Source organism: Bacillus rossius, chromosome 1 (assembly GCF_032445375.1).
Source record: "Bacillus rossius redtenbacheri isolate Brsri chromosome 1, Brsri_v3, whole genome shotgun sequence".
NCBI classification, from domain to species: Eukaryota; Metazoa; Arthropoda; class Insecta; order Phasmatodea; family Bacillidae; genus Bacillus; species Bacillus rossius.
The window spans coordinates 356,327,394-356,344,498 of record NC_086330.1 but is presented as its reverse complement, the minus strand read 5'-3'; the positions used below and the strand labels follow the sequence as shown (position 1 = coordinate 356,344,498).

Here is a 17,105-nt window from a genome sequence, read left to right as displayed (position 1 = left end):
AAGTAATATATTTTTTTTTTGAGGATTCTAAGTTATGGCTGTTCTAAATTATGTATTTCGAAGTTATGTGTAAATCCCGGTCATAAGGATATGTGTCCGGTGATTTGTACTTGTCAAGTTTTGTTATATCGCCCCGAATGTACCATGAATTTTGAAAGAAAAAAAAAAGAAAAAAAAACCTCTTTTAACACATTTCACTGTTGAGATATACATAAATACAGTTCTTTATTGGCTGAAGGGTGTATCTCAAAAAGTGTCTTCGCCCAGAATGTCTTACAGTTATTAGATACCAATAAAACCAGTCTCTATATATTTTAAAAATGTAACGTGTGTTTGTTGTTGTTCTTGGGCGCCCAGCAACTGACGAACATCGAGCTAAGCGGTCGGCTGCGGCGGACTGCCTATCATCTGTCAACACATCTTCACCGAGACCACCGCAGACCTGGGTCCTGTCTGCGGGAAGGGTTGCTGAAACCACGGGCCATCAACATGTAAGACACCTTTTTCTGACAGAATATAAATCTGTGCTGGTTGCGTAAAAGGGGTTGAGTCCAAAATCATAGTTTTGAGAAAATCGCGTTTGAAAATTATCAGGTTTCTTGAAGTCATTTTTTTTTTTTTAGTTTTATTAACTGCTTTAGAACTTTTGTAACTCATTAATTGTTTTAAAATAATGTATCTAATATCCCTTATCAATTTTAAAAGTAAATAATTCAATATCACTATGTAGTTTAACCATTTGCGACGCAACCCCCTTTACGCAACAAGCACAGAAATATTAAACAACAATTACATACTTAATCCTGTGTATATCGATCGCCATCGGCATTGTGTCAGAGATCTTGTTAGTGACCAGTAAATTAACTTTTTTTTATAATACCAAATCCGCGAGATGAGACTCGAGAGTACAAGACTCCAGAGCCAGCACACAGGAGAGTTGGCCCTTTTTTCCCCTTCAACTTTTTAAAACATTTTACTCGTTGCTGGCTCTTTTTATTGACAGTACAATTGTTTTATTTGACCGATTAGTTGGCTTCGGCGTGTTAAGAAGGTGCAGGCATAAGGTATGCAATAAGGTACGCCCGCACCCCCGTTGTTTCTTCCGTTATAATCGTCGGCCGTCTGCTAGAAGAGTCAGTTCCCTGTTTGGCCGAGACATTCAGGACGCGTTTTCGCTTTTGCAAGGAACTGCTGTGATTGGTGGGACTGGAGGGAACGCAACCGGTCGCGAAACGCAGACTTCATTGCACAGTTGACCAAATTAAGACGATGCACTGTTTCCCTCGGGACTCGAACCTGTAACCCATCGAACCGAAAGCCAGTTGGTTTGCATCCAACTGCGCCACCGGAGCCGGCCGATAAGGGATCGTCCATTAATCACGCGAGGCTGGAAAGGGGAGGGGGGGTGTCAGGAAAAATCACGAAATATCACAAGGGGGGAGGGGGGGTGTAGAGAGATATCACATGTATTTATTTTTTCGCCCAATTTCTACTAAACCGAAAAGCGACCCGTGACCTTGACTCGCCGTAGCCATGCAACAATATACCCGCCCGCCGCAACATGAACCACCCGGCTCGGCTTGCCAGTCGCCAGTAAGACTGTGATTTTGGCGCCGAATACATGTGTAAATCACATATAAGCCTTTCCTTTATTATTTTTATGCCAGTGAGAATAAACCTGCAACCTTAATGTGTGTGTGGATATTTTTATCACTGTGCTTAATTTTCCAGAATTTAATTAGATTATACCAATATTTAAAGATAATATTCTGAAATTTTTAAAAATATTTTGTACCAAAAAAATACACTTTATTTATGGGGGGGGGGGAGGGTAGTCTAAAACATCACCACAAATCACTAGGGGGGAGGGGGGGTTAAAAATTTGCTAAAAAAACATCACGTGATTAATGGACGACCCCTAACGTACGAGTTTAGAATATGCACAATCCCGCTTCTCCACACTCTTGCTGAGTTCCTCTTACGTAACGGGTTGGCGGGTAAGGAATTAATTCCTTGATCTTTGACAGGTAAGCGTCGAATCTTACCATAAAATCTTTAGTATCTATATATAGCTACGCCCATCACTGACTCACTGACCGTGTAACGCCAAAGAGATATGTATACCTGGGAGGCAAGCTTATCATTTAGAGCCTACTCCATAGAGATGTATATAAAATAAACGTCGTAGGAACAGGCCCTATACGCCTTCTCACATATTTCTCTACTCTAAAACGATAAAGTCACACTAGAATTAGCATGTTAGTACGCATCACTAAAAAACCACTCCATACCAACTTACTATCTTGGATTTAAAGGCGTTGGAATCCTTAATGGGCAATATCCGAACAAAGGGATAGAAACGGGAAATATTTAAAAAAAAAAAATCTTTCTAACTCCCGTAATGTGGAAAATTATTACATCCGTTTGAACGTTTTATAACACGTAGATTTAATGGCTAAAACCTGTTGTCATAATACGTTTTCGATACAACCAACAATAATTGCAAGGGGATGAAAAAAACACAGTTGGAGGACAAAAAATAAATCATAAGTCCCTTCATAGAAACAACATCGAATTCGTGCATCTTTTGTATTAAGCTTATAATTTTTATCTAAAACTTTTGTCTGAAACAATTTTTTATTAGATGAACCATAGCGAGAAGGGGTTGAAAAAATAGGGATATACTATCCAGTCCGTTCAAATTGTTTGTCAATTTGTAATTTTTACCTAAAACATTTGTCTGAAACAATTTTTGATGATTCAAACCATTACTGTATAAAAACAAAATGTCATTACTTTTTTTAATATATTTACTTTCATTTATATAATAATTTATTGTAAAATGCCTAAAATTTATCTAAAACCTTTGGCAGGAACAAGTTTTTGATGAAACGAACTGTTACCGTAAAAATAGGGGTTTAAATTTAAAAAAAAATTAACTTTTTATTATCAATTTAGTTGGAAATTTATAAATAACTGTCCAAAAAATTTATATGACCACGTATTAGTGCAAGGGATGAAAAATTGTGTTTGAAGATCAAAATAATTTTATGACTATCTTATTAGGCATATTATGAAATTCGTTAAGACATTCAATGCTGGTAGCATTTGGTTAAAAAAAAAAAATTAAATATATTTTCGCTGCTTGGAATATGAGCAAAAGATAAATCGATCTTCTTTTTTTTTAATATTGACAAACATATAGGATGTTATTTCGGCCACATTTAGTTCTTAAAATGTTTCAGAAGTTTATAGACGTTTCCAAAATAGTATTTCCAAAAACATTGGTCATATTCAAGTTAGGTTTAGATTTTCACGTCTCGTGTGACGTATATTCGTCTCTTGTGACGTCGTTTTGAACGATACTCGAAACCAAAACGCATAAATAAAATATAAAAATATGTGAGCGAGTATTTCAGTACTCGTCAGAGATGCGTAAACAGCTAACATCGGCAACGGGCAAATTCATGTGACCCGCCGCCAGAATTCATTGTTGGAGCAAATACGTCGACTACTGAATCATTCGATATGCAGAGCGAAATTTTTAACTATATAGGCCTAATGAAACGGCTCCGATAACAAGCGAAAAAGACTTGAAAAAAATACTAAACAACGGTTATGGACCTGATTTTCGAAAAAGTAATTTTATTAAAATACTACCCATGTTGTAGAAGTTCATTGAACAGTTAACTAAATGCAGTTTCCCATTGGCTTTATGAAATTTGTGTGGTTTGCGCCATCCGCCACAGATGTCAGCACCGTGGTGACACATTTTCGTTCCATGTTGACTTTCGTTCCATCCGCGAAAATACAGCTACCGAAATCAGTACGTACCGTGAGCTAAGTTGTTACACATCTTTATCTACGTTTTGTTGAACGTGAGACCGCAGAGGTTCGGCTCTCGAGGACGCGAGAGTTTTGGTCCGGTGTACGTCACCCATCCGCGCTGTGGAGAGAGAGATGACGACATTGTTACGTCTCTCCGCCGTAAGAACCGGTTTCGGGCCGGCGCGCGGTCCCGTTAACGGCGACAGCTGCTTCGCGGGTCCCTTCAGGCTGCGTGCGATTCACGCTCGGATAACATATCCACTCCACGGGCCACGCTCAGGTGTACAGTGCAAGTCATTTCTAGGGACCGGAAAAATTCGCGGGTTCAATCACCTGCAGGATGAACTCCATGGTTCTACCTACACTCAGTCAAATGCCACCCACTCATTGGCTGGTCTCTTGTGAGACGTCCCAAAGTAGCAGCCTGTGATTCGATAAAGCTTTGGTCAGGCGTTTCTCATTGGCCCAGATTCACCCAGGTGAATTGTGAGCCAATAGCAGAGGCAGCACTGAGGTATAACTATTTGTATTTGAGCCTATCGCGAAATGAATTCGCGAATTTTTCCGGTCTCTAGTCATTTCCACAGCTGGCAGGAAGACGTGGTGGAAATTCATGTTCCCCACATTCGATTACGGGCCCTGAACCCAGGATCGGAGGACCCCCCCCCCCCCCCTCGTACCACAATTTTACAGTCACGTGCTACATTATAATTGTAAGGTTATTTATTTCCTACACTCTTTTTAGAATGTTATTTAACCTGAAAGTACAGGGTATAATTATGGTTAATATTTTACAAGTCCAAACTAAGCTTTATTTATAAAATATTCACTATTTAATTTGTAAAAAAATTATAATAAATAAACATTCAAAAATAAACAGGGCTGGGCCAGGGGTCCACCCAGCCCCACACTTGTGGGGGCCACGGTGAAAATTCATGTTCGACGTTCTTCGAAGCTCTGCATTTACGGCAGTCTTCGGTTCGGCCACATACTGTGTGATCTGTGAGCCGCTCGTATTCTGCTTTTTCCGGGTAGATTCGGGCGCTTGTTGACTTTGGCCGCCAGGTTGCACCACTGCTCTGCGCGCGTCTTTAGTTCTCACAGTGTTTACGCGTAGTTTTTTCTTACCATAGAGCAGATCATTATTACTTGTTTACTGGTTTTTCTTTGGTAGTAAAGGTAAAACTGTATTGCCTTAATATAATCGGGGAAAACCGCTAATTCGACACCTTTGTGATCCCAAAAGTGTCGTATTAAAAAGTCTTAACAGTAATAAACTTAAAAGTGTGTACCAGATATACGATTGTCAATAGATAAACTTCTAAAATTTTTATGTTAGAAAACCTGTAAAGAATCTCAATTTTGTTTCGCAACATTTTGAAGTGAAATTATATGGCCAACTTCAGCACCGAATATTTTGACGTTATTTCTGTTATGTTCATGTATGTTTCCGATGTTCGAATTACAAATTTCACAATATTTGTACTGTATGAATAAGCCAAAAAATGTGATTGTATGAGTAGATACTTAGTGTATTTAGGTGTTTCCTTCACGTTACGTAACAGTTTCTGACTCCCTTTTCGCTAACTGAAGCAGGTACCTAATCTTCTGCTGTGCGGTAGGCGTCATTATAAAAACAAGCTGCTTATAGCGGATGCAATCTGCAACAAAGGAATCCGAAACATTTGAACAATAAAAAACCATTCAGATATTCTATTCTGACTGAAAATAGTTTCAGGTAAATCCACCGCACAGTGATTTTTTTAAAGTGTACTGATCATATTTACTAATCCTGTATTACATGTCATTCAAAGGTTGGTATTTCGGAGGCGATATTTAAGAGTCAAGTATCTTAATCAAATTAAAAGCGCATAAATTTACATTTACGTATACGTGCGAATATGAATATTTAAATTGCTTGCAGCAGTGATAATGCTCATTACGTTTGAGCTACATGAATTAACATGTAATAATTTTATTTTTATTCTAGGTTAGATCGACAAACCAATATTTGTAATCTCGATGAAACCATGAAGTAAACAAAGAAATAGTTTTTTTTTTTTGTTTAGACCAAGGAGGCTCGCCTGTAAAGACTGGCCAACAAAGGAAACGAAACCAGTAACTGTTTGCAGTAAACAGGGAATTCCGTATCGCAACGTAGAGGCCTAGAAATGTGGATATAGGACGGTTCACGGATACACGGGCGAATAACAGGGACACACTTCAGGCATTTCCGAGAAGACACAATGTTGCCCGCGACCTAGACACTGTTGGGAAGCCTGCGATTCATTCACCCCCGATCAGTCCCCGATAATATCCGTAGTTCGCCGCTTGTTCGTGTGACTTCATCGTCGGAAGAAAAAAGCACACCGTTTTATTACTTTTTTTTAGAGTTAAGCTGGACTCTTAATGAACCGTCACGTCGGTAAGTCCGTCATCCGTCTGTCCGTTAAAAAGCTGAGCGTCTGTCTTAACAATAATTTTTGACGTGAATACGTCTTAAAATTTTCTTCCATAGTGGGAGGCAATTCAAAAAACGAATGATAACAAAATCGAGGGCTACACTTTGGTGTTGCAGCTACATATATCTATCATCTCCATACAAAATGTAATTACACCACTGGATGGCTAAAGGATCAAAGAATTCGTTACGCCAAGTAAGGACTGTGACGCATCGCGCGCGGTGGAGGAGGAAGCGCCGCCATTTTGAGGTCATTTTTATGCATTTCGAGATTTCCATTTAGTATGAATTTTGACTCGGAGAAGCTACGACGTTCGTTTGAGTTTCATTAGTCAGCTCTCGTTAAAATCTATTGTTTGCATATATAAAACATTACTGTAAAATAGTTACAGTGAATATATATGGTGTTAAAATAAAAAAACATGGAAACTCGAAGGAATTCTTAGTGTTCAAACATAAAGCGTATAGCGTATTTTATATATTGTACTTATTGAAAATATTACCTGTTACGTGCATGTATTCGCGTACAACACACGGCCGTGTCCATGACACAGCCAAACCCTATTTTTAACATTTTGTTTTCCTTTTGGAAGCTGCCAACTGAGTATAAAACTTAAATTTTTAAATAAATTTATCTTGTAAAGATTTTTTTTTGTTTCACGATGTGTACGTTAAGCACTTACCTAAACATTATCAAACTTTTTTTTTGTTAAGCTATAGGCCTAATATTTCTTTAAATAAATTTTCGAGTTACAGTGTGGTTTTAATTACACTTTTGTGCTTCGGTGAATTTTTGTTTCAGATAGAAAACTTCAAAACGTGTTCAAATGCAAGTTTATAACATAATATGGAAGCTGCTAAACAAATAAACAAACAATGAAACCTTTCAGACGTTTTTGAGGTAATGATTTCATCTGTCCGTCCTTCGAAATTAAAGCTAGGTAAGGATTTGTTTGACGCACAGACGGACGGATGGAATTTTTTCGGGCCATTTGATCGGCTGAATGTCACGTGATTAACAGACGGACAGATGAGACGTTAAATCGTTAGCCCTGTTCATTTTTAATGTAGCTGACTTAACCTAATCAAAATTTCATTGGTGAAAACTTAACCCCATCTTCCCTCCTAGGGCGCCAGGCAAAAAAAAAAAAAAAGCCCGAATATCTAATATAGAATTTTCGCGAGAGTATTATTTACTTAACACACCCAACCTAAACTTCACTTAATTTTACAACGACAAAAAAAAAAGAGCAAATCTTTCAGTCCTCGTCAGAGATGTGTAACATCTAACAACCTCGGTAACGAGCAGATTTATGTTTTCTCATGTTGCAAAAAAACTTATAATACGAAACTCGGACGCGAAATGTAACGTAGAATTCTTTAAATAATGACAAGAGTGATAAGTTAACACAATTTTTTTACAACTAAATTTTTGGACGCGAACCACATGTGTAGTTTTCGCACCCGCCGCTAGAATTCGTTGACGGAGCAGCTACGTAGACTATCGAATCATTCCATTTGCAGACGGAAATTTTAAACTTTAAAATGAAACGGCTCCGATAAAAGTTTAAAAAAAAAAATACTTGGAAAAATACTAAACTCCAGCTTTAACCCGATTTTCGAAAAAGAATTTCATTAAAATACTGCCAATCTTTGAACAGTTAATACTATAAATTTTCCCTTTGGCTTTGTGAACTTTGGTTAATACCATACGCCATCCGTGGTTATATGTTTCCTTATATCAAAGATGTTTAAAAAAAATTGGTTCTCTGTATCGTCGGTTTACGGACGATAGTTTAACGTGACAACGTCATAACAAAACATTGATGATATGATTGTATACTTTTATGAATAAAATTGAATAATTTTTATTGAATTAGTTCTATTTTGTATGGATACAAAGAAGGAGTGAAATGAAATCTACAATTTAATTGATAAATTTACGTTTATTTGCACTCATTAATTGAAATATGTTTATTACTTTAACGAAGAGATTATTTTAACTATAACTTTTATAGGTACATGTTTGCTATTTAACTTTTTCCAATCTGTGTTATTCTGTTAAGGATAGGACGATGATAGGAAATTAGTAGGAAACGAATGGGAGTGCTGTTTCAAGTTTAATGTGCCTCGAAAAAGTAAAATCGGTGGTTGTTCCAATCGAGTGGAAGAGAAATAGATGCGGCGCAAGCGTACAATGAGCGTAACGGGACACAGCGTAACGGGACACTTTTTTCTTGCGTGCAGCCGGCGTTCCTCGATTTATTAGACGTTGTCACGTCAAAAATACGAAAATCCGGAGATGCACGGACGCGCATAATTCGAGCGCGTGTGACCCTGGTTCAGTGAACAGCAGTTTCTCCGACGCCCCTCCACCGTGCCAGATTCGAGCGTCAAGTCGAAGCGACGTGACGCATCTTCCGCGGCGAGTCACGACCTCGCCTCGTGTCCGATCGCGGAGACACACGAAAGGAACGAACTTGAGCCAGGCTCGTCTGGTACTCGCGTCGTGACTGATGTTCTCATTCCACGCGCCGTCCACGTTCTCGTCTTCGTCTTTGTCCTGACGGACGCGCTGCGCATTCTAGAGAAGCCTAAAGCTGGGTTTACGATTGATTTCCTTAAGAATTATAACTTAACATCGAGCACACGATTAAGTCAAAACTACATTTTCCAGTAAATGATTTACATAGAAGTCGTTAATTCTAACCAATCACAGCACAAAACACATGGTCAGACATTGTTCGAAACGGAGAAGCAGGTTGGAAATAGGTTATTGATAAATGGGATATCTATTTTTCGAAATGGATGATGATTACAAATGACAAATATACGAATTCTAACCCAAAATACTGCCTGGCTCGGTCCAATAATAACACATAAACTTCCGGTTGAAAGGTTCCAGTTTGTTGTGATTGGTCGCTTCCCTTAAGTCTTAACGAAAAATATAAAATATAACAATTTCTGTTAAGTCTTAAGTCATCATATGGTTCGCACACGACCCGTCAAAATTCACACACGACAATCATTAACCATTCCACTAGTTTACATAGAGTCATTATATGGTAAGTACACGACGAAGTCTTAAGTCTTAATTCATAATTTTCAATTGTAAACCCACCTTAAAATGTTCATCAAGTTCTGTCCCTGCCCGACCACTCCCGAATATTCACCTTCGGCCAACCTCGGGATTTGTTTTATTTTTTGCGCAGGAAAAATGAATTCAAATATTAAAAGTGGTCGGTTAGGTTAGCTACATTAAAACACTTTAAAACACTATGGACGGTTAGTTAGGTTAGTATAGCTACATTAAAATAAACAGAGAAATATAAATATATATAATTAAACCCGGGCGTGTTCGGGCAGGGACAGAACTTGATGTACATCTTAGGCTTCCCCGCATTGTAACCCGTACCCATCCTACAAGTACACTTAGTTCTTTGGTTAGCTTAGAAAAAAATAATTCCCTCGGGAGCCGAATATCGTGATTCGTGACTTATGCACAGTCCCCACAAGGGTGGGGCTGGGTGGACCCCAGGGTCCAGGGACCTGCCCTGTTTATTTTTATCTCAGTGTGTGGAATAAACACACAACCTCGCTGTGGCTATTTTAAAGTAAAATCATTTTACAAATAAAGCTTAGTTTGAACGTATAAAATAGTAACCATAATTATACCCTGTATTTTCAGGTTAAATAACATTCTAAAAAGAGTGTAGGTAAGAAATAACCATGTAGTTAAAATGTAGCACGTGACTGTAAAATTGAAGGGGTGGGGGGATGGGGGGGGGGGGTGTTGTCTCCGATCCTGGGTCCAGAGCCCGTGATCGAATGTGGGGGCCATGGACTCAGGATTATATTCGTGGAAAATGCTACACCTGTATTCCTAGTGTACGATAGGACATGGCCAGTCCTTTTTTTTTCTTTTTCTTTTTAGGGAACGGATTTCGGTTTCCTATCCGTGAACTATCTGTTTCCCAAATTCCGCGCATGCGCAGAGCTCACGTTTATCTTTGATTTCGTCCAGATGGCGGTCCCGCGTCTGGCGCCATTAACTCGTATATAGTCACTTTCGTGATCATCGGGGGACGTACCAAGCGTACCGGTGGCGAAATTATCCTGGAATATATTTTGTACACTTTAATGGTCATAACAAGAAATAGTCCAGAATTAAAATGTGTTAGAGAAAATTAGAAAGGTGGTTCCAATTTTTCTGCGACGGTACTGCTATCTCTAGGATTTTTGCCGTAACAATTGTATCGGTTGTTGCCAAGCGTCCGCTAGAATGCGTTGGGACCAGTTTATAGCCTCGCACAGGGCACAGTTTATTAAAATGGTTGCTGATCTGTTACATTTTTTTAGATTTGGTTAGGAAACTGTAGAGAAAAGTTAAATTTTAAAAGAAATCATATCTCGTATAATTAAATTAGATTGAGAAATGTTTTTTACAAATTTTAAAATGTGTTAAAATGTAAGATAGTAAAAAACTACGGAAGCAGTTAAAGAATTAAAAAAAATTAAACGATATTATAATATAATACACTTTCACACCCAAAAACACCTTTGCAAATACGTATTTGGAGGTTTTATTTTATCCATCCGTCCGTCATAAGCATGCAGTTCACAAAATTTGACAGACTACCGATGAAGTTTCGGGCTATCTTATTGGCTGTAAGTCACGTGATTGACTGACGTATGACAAACGGATTTAGCCTGCAGTCACGCTTGAGAACGGAGTTACTCCACTACAGAGGACCTTGGTTCGAACACCCGGTTCCACCAAAATAATGATTTAGATTTTAATTCAGTTTACAGAAATAACATCGATAAAAAGTTTCGTTTCATTGTGCTTTTCTGTAACTTAGCAACGACCTTCCCGAGACGTTAAAGCTGACAAATATAAATTCAGAATAGCTTGCGTGATATTTAGATATAGTTATGGCTTCACGGGAAATGCTTCATAGCTTTGTAATTTTTAATCATTGCGTTCATGATTTACAAGATTCTTATTTTATATATAAATAATGTGTGACATCTTCGCTCTCTGTAAATGGCATTTGATTTAAATAATTTCATTAATGGAACGGGAGTCACAGGGAACGAAAATATATAACCACGGTTCTGTTATCTGCGGCGGATGTAAAAAACCAAAGTTTGCAAACGTAAAGGTAAACTCTATAGTATTAACTGTTTAATGAAATTTTACAAAATGGGCAGTATTTTAATAATAGATATTCCTCGTCAAAAATTAAGATCCAAAGCAACTTTTATTTTCAAGTCTTTTTCGCTTTTCAAACGGAACCGATTCATTAGGTAGTTTAAAATTTTAGTCTGCAAATCGAATGATTCGATAGTCGACGTATTTGCTCCGGCAGCGAATTCTAGCGGCGGGTGCGGAAACTACGTGTGATTCGCGTCCAGAAATGTAGTTGAAAACACAATTTGCGTATATATTTATTTATTACACTCAGCATTTTTTTTTTTTTTTTTTTTTTTTTTTTTTAAGAATTCTACGTAAAATTTCATGTTCGAGTTTCGTATTTTTAGGTGTATTTGCAACCTGAGAGCACATGAATTTGCTCGCTCACGTTTTTTTTTGACAAGTTTATATTTCGTGTTTTAACATCATGTTAAATAAGAACATGTTAACGTGTACCAAGCGGCGTTCAGTCAGAGAAGACGGAGAGATAAAGGTGGAAGACGTCGTAACTCTGCTTGAGGAGGAATGTTGGTTGGGAAAGGGGAAGGGGACAGTTGACCGTGTTACTAGGTAACAACCACTATCCTCCCCCCCTCCTTCACCCATGTACATCACCCCCTTCTTCCACCCCCCCTCTATCCAGGCCGGTAAGGAGTACCGGGAAGAGAGGCCTCCGGTCAGACACTCTTCGCTCGAAGCCGTTACTGCGCAGGTGCTCCGCTACTCCGCTCCTGAAGAAGTTCAGCGACCGACAGAGAGACAGAGGGAGAGGGAGAGCCACCGTCAGGTAAAGCGACGGGCCGCCGTTGACGTGTTTCTTGTTGTTGTTGTTATTGTTCCACCCGACCTCGCCACATCCGGGTCAGCGGGTCAGAGAGCAAACCCCCCCCTGAAGACCAGGCCCGGGGTTGCTGACCTGTGACCGGCAGTCGCGCGCGGTAATTTCCTTTGTTCGCGTGACCCTGCCCCATGAGTGGCGCACGCGAGTTCTGAAAAAAAAAAAAGAGGGTTGACGGAGATCGCTTGACAAATTGTTTAGGGCTCCGCCTACCCGGACACATACACGGTGTGCAGAGCTTCAGGAAAAACAACGTGATTTCGAAACTAATCAAGATATCTTGAGTGGGGTCTGCATACGAACAGCATTTAAGAGTTCGTTGAGGGCCGAAAAGTACTTTTAATTTCTGATTAAATATTCAAACTGTGTTTTTAGAAGAGTTAAAATGGCTAAAACGTATGTTTTCAGAGTAATTTTTAGACGTAAAATAACCAGTACAGATTCTTGAAAGCACTTAAGGGACGTGCATTACCCCTTTATCCTCGTTTCTCCACCATATAATGTTACGGTCACGGCTCAAATTTCACAGTTATCATGTGACGACGAGAAGACTGCGCGCCAGTTCAGAGCCTTGCTCATAGAGGCGATACCGCGCTAGAAGCACCAGCGAGCGTCGCGCTTATCATCCCGCATCACTAACACACATACACCCCTCACGAGGCGGGCCCCTTAACAGCCGTATTTATTTCTAGACCAGTGACAACAGTTGAAGTTACTAAAAGGACATATTTAGCCACGCCCAGCGGGTAGGCAGGCAGCAATGCACGCAAGACATCTGTGCTGCCTACGTCTTTAGGCTCGTTCTCACGAGTCATGTTCATTATTCCATTTTACTATCATTATTAGTAAGGCTATTTTCTTGTAAATTTATTCGTATTGCCCTCTTCCCGTATTTTCTGTTGGTTCACAAATTGTCTCAAGGGGGATGAGGTATGACCATCTTGGATCTTTCCAACATTTTTCTGCAATTATATTTTAGAATTATTTATCACAATTTTTTTTGTTGGTATTTCAAGGCATAAATCATATCACCCAGACCTTCTTTACTTTAGTGCAATCACATTATTACTAATATACTATAGTCTGTAAGCACTGCGATAAAATAATTTATTATTTCACGCGGGTGACTACAGCTATCATGATAATCACATCAGTTCTCAAATGTTGACTTTGAGAAGTAGCCAATGCTAAGCGCTATGCCATGTAGAAAAGTTAGCACATTTATTGCAAGCGGTATCAAAATTTTTGAAATTGCAAGATGACGAGACCTAATACCCCTTAACATTCATAACTACGAACACTTCCGTGAATTTTGACCGCTTTTAAATAACATTTAGTAAACTATATTTTGATAATATTTGAGACGAAACATAAATGCAAGAATGCTAAGGTGATAAATTCACAATAAAATCTCTTAAATATTAGTAATGACAAGAAAACGAAATGAACATTTCGTGCCATGACTGCCCCATTCAACAGTTGTGGACCAATAACCGAATGACCCAACATATAATAGATACAACTCATACAGCTACGCAAAACCCATACTATTACATAAGACATCATTATATATTTTTTTTGTTTATCTATTTAGTACCTGCTAAACAGTACTTACAAATCTCAAGATGCAAACACCAAATAAAAACGAAAATTAAAACAGACATTACAGGGCAAAATTACAATTAAGGCTAACACAACCACATATGTAAGACATACAAAAAGTTTTTAATAAGTTAACATACATACGATTAAATATATTACTTGACCAAGTGGTGGATTTTGAACAGTAAAAAATTAAATAAAAATATTCTATAAATTTATAACACATACTACAAGAAATAGTTTGTTTGGCATATAAAAAAATCAAATCTACACACAAACTATTAGCTTCATCGATGCAATACAACGCATTGAACGGTTTTATGCATATAAACTTTATTTGAATCTACAGTTGTGAAATGGAAAATGAAACAAATAATAATAATAACTCCGGTTTATAGTGTAATTTAAGAAACCTGAAATATAGGCACCAAGTTACTGTTGCACGCATTACGGGTTGCTTGGTTGCCAGAAATTAATAATCTCCGGTTGCCCAACGGAAATAGCTTTCTGTAATAAAGTGTTTGCTTCTTGTTTCTCGAAGCAAAGTTTGTATCTCCCCTCCCCTCTCTAGACGTTTGGGTCGGTGGTACTAAATGAACGGGGCTTAATAGCGAGGTAATGTCCGGATGTGTTGATCTTATCTCCGCGGTGTTCAGTCAGCCAGCCAGAACGGCTGCCGGAGTCACAATGCGAAGCGAGTACCTCCACTATTCATTTACCTCCAGTCAGACGTTGGAATATTGCGGGAATCTTGGTTTTATTTTGTTTGAAATAAAAAATAAAAAGTTAGGTTAGGTTAAGCGTGTAAGATTCATTTCTCGTGAGAATAGAGTTTTGCACGTCTACATAGTTGATGGTAACTTAATGAAATGTTGGTCGTGTTAGGTCAGGGACACTTAAAATACTCTAAATCTGTAAAAATGCATCAAATATCACGACATGAGCGAACGGCGAACTTCGTTCATGTACGGAAATGGTCAAGGGCGTGTGAACCATAGGCTTCCCCACTGCGAAGACGTCGTAGTCTCGTAGATAAACGATTAGATAGAATATGCTCGCAAGTTTCACAAAAAAAAAAATTGAGTGAGTCGTTCAGTACTCGCCAGTGATGTGTAACATCTAACCTTGACAACGAAAAAAATTCATGTTTTCTCATCTTGCAAATAAACTTATAATGTGAAACTTGGACACAAAAATTTAACGGAGAATTCTTTCAAATAATACCTAGTGGGATAAATATACGCAAATTCAACAGCATTTCTGGACGCGAATCACAAGTGATTTCCGCACCCGCCGCTAGAAATCGGTGCCGGAGCAGCTACGTAATATATCGAAATCATTCATTTGTAGAATGAAATTTTAAACTATAAATAATAAAATGGCGTCAATAAAAGCGAAAAACTTGAAAAAATACTAAACCCCGGCATGGACCTGACCTTCGACAAGGAATTGTATTAAAATACTTCCCGTCTTTTTAAAATCCATTAAAAAGTTAATACTCTAAAGATTCATTTTTGCTATGTGAACATTGGTTCGCGCCATCCGCCACAGATAACAGTACCGTTGTTACAAATTTCCGTTCCATGCGACTTACGCCACATTACGAAATTACATACTCCTACCAAATGCCGTACATCGAGAGCTAAGATGTTAGACATAAAAAAATCATGACCCCAACATCGAACGGCTTATTTTCTCAAAGAACTGTTAAAAACGGTTGTAATGACATGCACAGTTGAAACATTGTTGAGTTTTTAAAATAACAAAAGCGCTTTGGTACGTCCCAGTTACAACGTAGTAAGTGTTTGATATTTCTTCACTAGTTTGATTAACTATTCACAGAGTCAAAGCGGTGCATATCAAACTTAAAAAAATATTAAGAGGTGGGGATTTTTTTAATTATTTCATGATGCCATACAATAATTTATAATAACAAAAGGAAGAACATTATTTAATAAACACAATTTTTTGTCTGAACAATAGTTTGTGAGGATTAGTTACAAATTTTATTTGATTACAGCTACTTGCTCCTTTGGAACTAGCCTTAAAATCAAATTTTCAATGCATTTTCTTGATAAGTTATTTTCTAACAGCAATTTATCAACGGTCAGCATGTTAGTTCATACGGTAAACTGTTTAGCAGTAGATAAAATCATAATTTTTTAACGGGCATTGGATATGAATAAATAACTACTTTGCCAACCATTTTGCAAGATATGACTAAAATTAACTCTCGATTTGTCCTTGTTTCAGAAATCAAATATAAAAATTCAAAAATAGGATGTGATTTTAGAAAACACACACACACACAGATATATATATATATATATATATACACATATATATATACATATATATACATACATACATACATATATATACATACATACATACATACATACATACATACATACATACATACATACATACATAATATATGGCCACCTGTGGTAACAAGAAAATAATTTGTTAGCCTCAACGCAACCATTTATTATTACCAACAAAAATGTTACGTTACATACCTGGTTAATTCTACGTGAACAACAATATTCTGTGTGTGGTCATAAAACATTTTTTTTATATTAAGTGCATGCGCAGAAGACGATAATCCGTCTACACCATCGTTAGTCTATGGTCGCGGCGGGGCCGAGGGGGTGAGAGAGACGGAGAAACACAGCTCTCGTCCGGCCAGAGAGTTGGCGCGACCCTGACCGCGGCAGTGACCGCCACAAGGAGAGGCTTTCCCTCCCCTCCTCCCCCCCTCAACACCTCATCACTCCTGGCTTTACGGCCCGCCATCAGCGCTCACCTGGCCTGTGCGGAGCTTGGACGAACTACGCGCCCGCCGCTCGCTGGCGTCCAGGGCGTGGCATCATTTCCTCTGAAGCTGCGCGGGAACTTATCCCGCCATCTTGGATTTCATAATATTTATTTACCTTTCATTGATGTGTGCCATCTTGATTCTCTGTATGCAGGCATTTGGTGGGAGTAATTTCGTGAATGGAACGGACGTAAAATTTGTAACCATGGTGTTGCCATTTGTGTGTGATGGCTCGAACCAAAATTTCACAAAGCCAAAGGGAAACTTTATAGTTTTAAATGTTTAATTCTATTTATCAAGGTGGACAGTATTTTAATAACAATTTATTGTCAGAAATTAGGTCTAAAGCAGTAGATTA

The 17,105-nt window shown here is 38.3% G+C and overlaps 1 protein-coding gene across 2 annotated transcripts in view; it reads left to right on the top strand.

The window, feature by feature from the left end:
* Positions 1–17,105, top strand: part of LOC134528270 (uncharacterized) — a 63,261-nt gene that overhangs the window by 21,475 nt on the left and 24,681 nt on the right. Inside the window, exon 2 of one of the 2 annotated variants that reach the window (XM_063361752.1) lies at positions 358–491. The gene's annotated coding sequence lies outside the window, so the exon portion shown is untranslated. Of the gene's footprint in view, positions 1–357; positions 492–12,123; positions 12,274–17,105 lie in introns of those variants that run through there. The other variant, XM_063361751.1, reaches the window with a different exon arrangement.